We start from the raw sequence: 7,508 nt of genomic DNA, 5'->3' as shown, positions 1-7,508 counted from the left end.
TTACAACACACCACATTATTCAGTTATTAGATTTAAGGATAGAGTGACACTATTTGTAACAGGCTTATTAAAATCGAAATAATTATTAATACTTATTTAATATACTCAATGCATAACAGGTCAGGCTTAATCTTTAATTAATTTACAGAATACAGTGTACCTTACATAATAATTATTGTAAATTAGAAAGTTAAAAAGACACTGACAGGGTATGCAAAGTTATAAATCTGAAATAGAAAAAGCATACGTTTTAGTAAAGGTACTTCTACTATTACAGCACATACAAATTAAAAAGGTAATTAGGCAGGATTATTAGTAACAAATCTAGCTGAAGAGTTACAGACACAAGTTAATACAGAATATGGTAATTATGCTAGAGGTACATGTATTACAGCTGTAAAAAAAAGAGTGTTTACCAGTTTTAACATGCTGAAGAATTGCCCAGTTATGATTAAACCATAAAGTTAAGAGACTTCAATCAAAACAGACCATAAATGCTCAAGTAACACCTAGTGGTCAAAATTAAATTTGCAAGTTTATTTACCAGATAGAAAATATATGTTATATTAGTTTTAGTAATCATTATAGTATCATTTGCTGACCATAGTAATAGATTTATAAAGCAATTATAGAAGTAAATCCTATTTCAGTAATTTCAGAGACAATGGTTATGGAATATATCCTACAAAAATATAGTTAGTAAAATAGACCTTGCATTGGCCTGAAAATTTAGGGTTATGCCTGTGTCTTCATTTCATATTTTAAAGTACTACAGAAAGAGATACCTGTGTTTGTTCAGCTATCTTAGGAGAAATTGTTAGATCAGGTATCATTTAAATGTACATAAAGCAGGTTTCACAGTTTGCATACAGTTTTAGTGAATGCACTTTCAATCAGTGAAAATAACCTTCCATCTGATAAGAATATAATGTGGTATACATTTCAGTAAAAACACATTTTGTTTGTACACTACAAGGCTTGGGAACCAAGGCTAAAGAGGCATGTAGAAACTTACAAGGTTTGGTATTATTAAGAAATACTTCAGAAACAGTTGTTAGTTCATTTGGACTGATATGTATAAAGTCTTTACAGTACAGACACTCTAGTATGAGTGCAAAAGTCAGGTCAAATATCCAGCATTCTAGAATATTAATAATATTATTTGGGAGAAAAGGAATATCAGCATTGTTATCCAACATTCCAGGATATTACAGAATTTCAACAAACTGTTTCAGTTTATCAGCATTGCTATTGGAGAGAGTATTAGGACACTGTTGACATCTACCTTCGCTGTATATAATAAAGCACTCTTAATTGAACTACAGTGTGTGCAGACTTTATTCTGAAAGGGTCAAGAAGACTTGGCACATAAAGGAGAGACTGGCAACTGTTCAGCACAATTCTAGGTAATTAACAGATAATGAATTCATTCCAGTTTCATCCAGTCATTCCAGTTCATACAAGCATCCTACAGTCAAATAAATTCTCTCAGTAATAGTAATAGTAAGCTATTTTTTAACATTGGTTTAAATTTAAACTGCATAGATAAATGGGCTGGTAATAAAACTGATTAACCAAATGGATCAATTTACTGTGCAAAAGCTGTCTGTTTATAATGCTTGATCAAAAGATCATTTTTCTGATATTTTTATTGGTTGGGGAAGGGATGTCTGTTAATTTATTGATCCAAATTCTGTCACTGTTTTCTCCACATTCGCTGTATGTTAATGAATGCACAAAAAGTGCATCTGTGTTTTTCCTCTGGGTTGGATTATTATACTTGTTTGGGGGGTGCTATCAGTAATCCTTGATTAATTGTGAATGTAAAATAATGTAAAATTGCCAACATTTACATGTTTATCTTATTTTGTTTGCTGGGACTGACAATAACTGTTAAAGAACCATTAGGGACAGAAACTGAAAAAAATATTATTTTATCTTACCACAGAGTTCACAATACAAATCTGCTAGGACCATACTAAGTACCTGTTACTTATTGTAACTTTTCCTTAACCTGAAATGCCCAGGGGGTGGGGGTGTTGCACACATTTTGACTTATTTTTTATTTTCTTTGGAAAAATGTTTCTTGACTATAATGCAGTTTAATGGTGCAGCTGATGAGATTACAATGCTGCAACCTGCGTTGTTTGATTAAAGTCCAGAATGGAAGTAGTGAGAAATACTGTCAAGTTTGAGAATCCTCAGAAAAAATGTCAGTGATAGTGTTACATAACTTTTATATATGTTTTCCACATATGTATTGGCACCATCTCTGAAAAGGGTTACATATTGAGATAATTTTACCTTTTTAAGAAACAATATTTTGTAAATGTCCTGTCTTGACTTTCTTGCGGTGGTGGTGCTGTGGTAGCGTTGTTGCCTCACAGTAAGACATTGTCCAGTTTAATTCTCAGTTAGAGCATCTTCTGTGTGGAGACATGCGTGAATGGGCATACATTTGTTGAAGGTTGTGCATCAGGGCAGGCAACTGTGCATGTAAAAATCTACTGCCAATAATTAGCGGACCGGAGTTCCGCTGTGTCGACCCCTAACCGGGAAAAGCCAAAAGACACAAACAAAAGAGTGTTATCGATATTAAGTTTGATTAATTAGTCAAGTTAATCTCCATGTTTATCAGGTTTATTTACCTTTAGACTATAAACAGTTGGACAGATTTACAGCCTCAGGAGAGGGAAAGAATGCAGCTTTATATACTAGCACAGTCAAAGAGTTGCAATTTTTTTCTCCTTCTCACCATGGCTCACCATCATCTGCCACCTCCTCCTCACCTTCTTCACTGTGTCTACTAGACCCACAGTGGCTTTCCCAAGCTCAGTACAACCAGTGTACGGAATGATCTGGAGATTGAGGAAGCTGATGCAACATTGTGAATTTTGAGCCTGAATAGTTTTATGATCTCAGTAAGTGTGTGATTTAAAAAAAAGAAAAAAAAAAAATACTGATGCTTTGCTGTGTTTGTTTTCATTGGCCATATAATTAAAATTACTTCTACTGTTCATGCACACCTGCATCTCAGCAAAGACGATGGCCCCTGCACATGTATGCTTCTTCATGTACAGGGGTAAGGATTACCATTCACCATCTTTGGTAGCTAGAGAGCACATACCTAACCTGATTATTGGCACCTGTTTTCCATGTACTGGGCCTCTGCTGTAGTACTTGAGTGGCAACTGAGCTGGCTAAGAATGACCATACCCTTCTCCCAAGATTGGTGTGCCATACATGCTCATACCCAATCCTTCCTTGCATGGCTGTTACACTACCCAAGATGATAAACTATCTCTGGTGATCTACGAGTTGCAATCAATGTTTTACTTCTCTGTGCCACACAGCCTCATTTTTTTCTTATTTGCTTGAAAGACTGAATTATGCTAACATGGATTTAGTGTAAGTTGAGAGAAAGCAGGGGTTATGGAACGCTGCCATAGTGTCCCCTCAAATACGAGATTCCTGTCATAGTAAAAAAAATAAGGCTAATATAGTGAAATTAGGACTCTTTGATGTCTCTGACAGCTGACACTGATGTTAAGAGGAGACATTGATGTGCAACAGTTACAGGAGATGAAAATTCAGCTGCAAATTTTGATAGAGGATGGGTAAGGTAAGCATAGTTGAGCTGGAGAGATGATAGTAAGTAAATGCTTACAGAACCTATGGAGGTATTTTGATAGTCTTTGGGCTAAAATGACAGGGAGGCAGTGTTCTGAAATCTTATTAATGAAGCATTAGCTTGAGAAGGGCTGATGTAACAGGCTATGACTGCAAATGGTGGGTACTAAATGAGATATAGGTTCACATTAAGATGTAAAAAAACAAACTGGTTAGGGTCACTGATTGTCTGAAGAGATGAGAACTGTCTAACTGCAGAAGAGATAACAGCCACCTATTATGAGCTTGGGATGCAGAAGAGATAACAGACACCTATTATGAGCTCGGGATGTAGTGATGGTTAATACTGACAGGTGCTGAAAAAACACAGAGGGGTAACTGACACGGGCTGAGTGTACACTGACTTGAGTCACTTAATGGATTTGGGAGATACATAAACAATGCTGCTAGGGACTAGGATTGTCATCTTTATGGGTGATGCTGACTGAAGAGGATGTACTAACAGGCACTGCTAACAGGACCTGTGCAGATGCTGTTTGGAGACGGACAGAAAGTGGTGATGCTGTCAATAGTGATATAATACTGATACGGTTGTGGGGAGGCAGTGGTAGACAGTAAGGTTCATGTGGGGACAGAGTCGGGCAGTACTGACAGCAGCTATTTAGATTAATGGCCTACATTGATAGCAGGGAATGATCTGTGAGATACAAGCAGTACAGAGAGGCAGATGCTGAAAAAGACACACTAAGTAGGATTGTGCAACACAGGTTAGTGTTTTTGTGAATGGATACAAATGACTTGCTGACAGGGACATAAGAGATAGAGACACTAGGTATTTGAAGGTAGATACTTGCACTTTGAAGTAAGTATTTCCTAAGAACTGCCACTTGAAATGCATTTATTGCAAGTTAGTTGTTTAGTCTAGAATTTAATCCTCTGAAGAACAGAGCCCGTAAAGGAAGACAAACTGAGCAGGGAGATAAACACTTTAAACATGCAGCTCCTGTGGTCTTAATTCTGCTTCAGTGCTTTCCTTCCTGGCTCTCCCATCTTTATCCTCTCAGACTGAAGCAGAATTAAGGCCACAGCAGTGACCGAAAGATGAGGGAGGATGACAGGTAAATTAGGTGTTCAGGGTGTAAGGTCAGAGCTTGGTTTAGGCATTGCAGGAGTAGAAGAATGCAGGTGGTATACAGAACATTAAGTAAACTTCATGGGAAGATCTGAGAGATGTAGGTGTTAGTGGTTTGGCTAGTCCAGTAAAAATGAGTAGAGAGGAAAACACAGAGGACAGCAAAATGTCCATGGTTGGAAAAGGCAAGAACATGCAAGAGTAACATAGTAAGATACAAGTATTCAGAAGAATACAGATAAGACAGGAAATGGTAGGATGGTTTATTTTGTACTCCTCTTTCTTGACAGTATTGTCATAAGATATGTAATTTACTTTCTTGATAGCATTGTCAGAAGAGATTGTCAAATATTAGGCAACTGGGGACCTGGGAGGTGACAGTATGTATCCTCTTCCTGAAGGTGGTGGTGAGGAATTAGGGTGCATATTTTGGGCAGCTGTATGGTATCTTGCTTGGTAAACTGGTGGAAGACCGTGTAGAACCTGGGGCTTAGTTCAAGGTTGCAGTACAGTATGTGATGGTCTAGGTTCTTCAAGCTGGGTGTGAAGAAGCAGTGTGGGAGTTTGTATGTCACAGGCTGTAAAGGTTTTATTAATAGTTGCATTGTAATCTGGAATGTGGGGATGGTACCAAGGGATTCCAGTATATGTGTGGACTGAGGGTCTTAACCTGTGACTTTTAAACCCTGTGGCTTTGTTTAAGAGGCAACAGAAGCATTAGGGAACTTAGAATTTGTGGTTGGATGCTGGGAACAGCACAGGATATGCAGTCCTCTGAGTGGATTGCAGGCACCTAGCACATGAATCTGGTTCTACAGACTATTTGGTCATGATGAAAGTTTAGTCTGAGTATCTCTAGCTTATGATCAGGAAATTGGCATTGTATGTATTTGTTCTGGGGCTGATAACATGGTGCCAAGGTATGACTTTTACTCCCCTGAAACTATAATGTCTTGGTCTCAGTGAGGCCAGTATCGGACCATTTCAGATCTGAAGCCAGGCACATTATGGTCTGGGCTGTACATAGAAGTAGGAATTGTATGCATTTGCATCTACTATGGTGCTTGTGAACCAGGCTGCAAATTTTGGACTCTCATACATGATGGCTTCAATCTTCTCTGGATAACTGATTCTCTGGAATTCAGGTGCCAGGCATAGGTGTGAACCTGTAGTCCTTTCTCTTATTAAGGGTGTCACAGGAAGTCAGTGACCTCCCTGGCTTTCCATGCCCTGTGGTCTTGTCAACAGGGAAGTCTGACCAAATCAGTCCTCAGTCTGAGGGGGGGGCTAAAGAAATAGCAGTATATGTTGTTTTCAAAAGGATAATTATACACAGTTAGGATGCATATCTTTGCCCTCATACCCAAAAGTCTTGCTCTGAACAACAAACTTTCTGAAGGTGTAGGGCAGACAGTGTGTATGGCTATGTATTTATTATTCCTTGTCCCACTGCCTGCATGCAGACCTGAGCCTCCCACACCCTACAGTTTTGCTAGGAGTGGTATATGAATCTTGTATTCCTACACTATCATCTTGGTTATAGTAGTATTAGACCATCTCAAGCTTTGGCACACGTGGATTCAGCAGTATATGTTGTCCTCATGTGGAAGTTGTGAAGGTCAGAGTGTGAATTTGAGCCTCCTACATCAAACAGTGTTGTAGTTTCAGACTGTTGTACACCTAGTACCAGGCACTGGTAGGAATACAGAATATCCAGATGTTCATCATTCTTACTGTTGCAGTAGCCTTTGGCTATTTGGTGTTGTAGCCTGCCTAGGATACAACAACCAGCCAGCTTTCAAAAAGCTCTGAGTAGAAAATCCCCAGTCAGAGTGTAGACAACTTCAGGACTTTCTTGCCACCATGAGAGAAAAAAGATCTGACGCATCACAATAGCAGAAATCTGTTTCAGGTTTCATTTCTGGCAGACACTTCCTCATAGTGAACCTGTTCTCACAAGAATCATTGGCCTTTTAAGCGATTTTTATTGTGTTTTATTTTTTGACATAATACAGTATACTTTACGAATACTGGTAGTTTTACTAATATTGAAAATTCTTGTCAGTAACCTCTATTTTATTGTTTAATACAGGATTTTTTGTTATTTAAGTTTACTGCTTTAGGTTCATAGGTTCACAGAAGATTAGTAGGTTAATAGCTCAAGACCATTACTAGCCTAGCCATTTTTACTTGAATTTTAACTGATTTTCAATCGCTGGGGGCTATGGGAAGGCTTAGGTTTGCACCTATTCCTTTAAGTATTTTACAGACTGCGCCTGTCCATAAGGGACATGGGTGGCACCCAGGATTGAATTTACAATTTCTCATCCATTGATCCAAACTGCATTTAAAGAGGGTCAGGGAAGGGTACTGCTTTTCATGAATAGGAATCCTGTCCCAGAGAAGGGATAATCTCTTGAGGCACATATCTGTCTCTCCAGCATGTTTTGTTCATCTCACAGCCCAGGTTTAGATCCTTAGATCAGGTGTTTTTTTATTTGAGACATTTTATAAGTGCCAGAAAGTGTTTTTCAGGGCTGGAAACTTTTTTTTTTGGTTCTTGTATACACTTTGTGACAACTTATCTTCATTACTTTATTTCTGTCAGGGTAGTTTTACAGAAAGTGGCTTCTGAATTCTGACAGTAATTTGAGTGTGCTGCTTGTGCTTTTACTTTTGAAATGGGACTCTGTAGGGACGTGTGTGTGTGTGTGTGTGTGTGTGTGTGTGTGTGTGTGTGTGTGTG

The sequence above is a fragment of the Protopterus annectens genome, chromosome 3.part1 (genome assembly GCF_019279795.1).
Source record: "Protopterus annectens isolate FY-2018-M chromosome 3.part1, PAN1.0, whole genome shotgun sequence".
In the NCBI taxonomy this organism is placed as follows: Eukaryota; Metazoa; Chordata; order Ceratodontiformes; family Protopteridae; genus Protopterus; species Protopterus annectens.
This window is presented reverse-complemented; position numbering follows the sequence as displayed.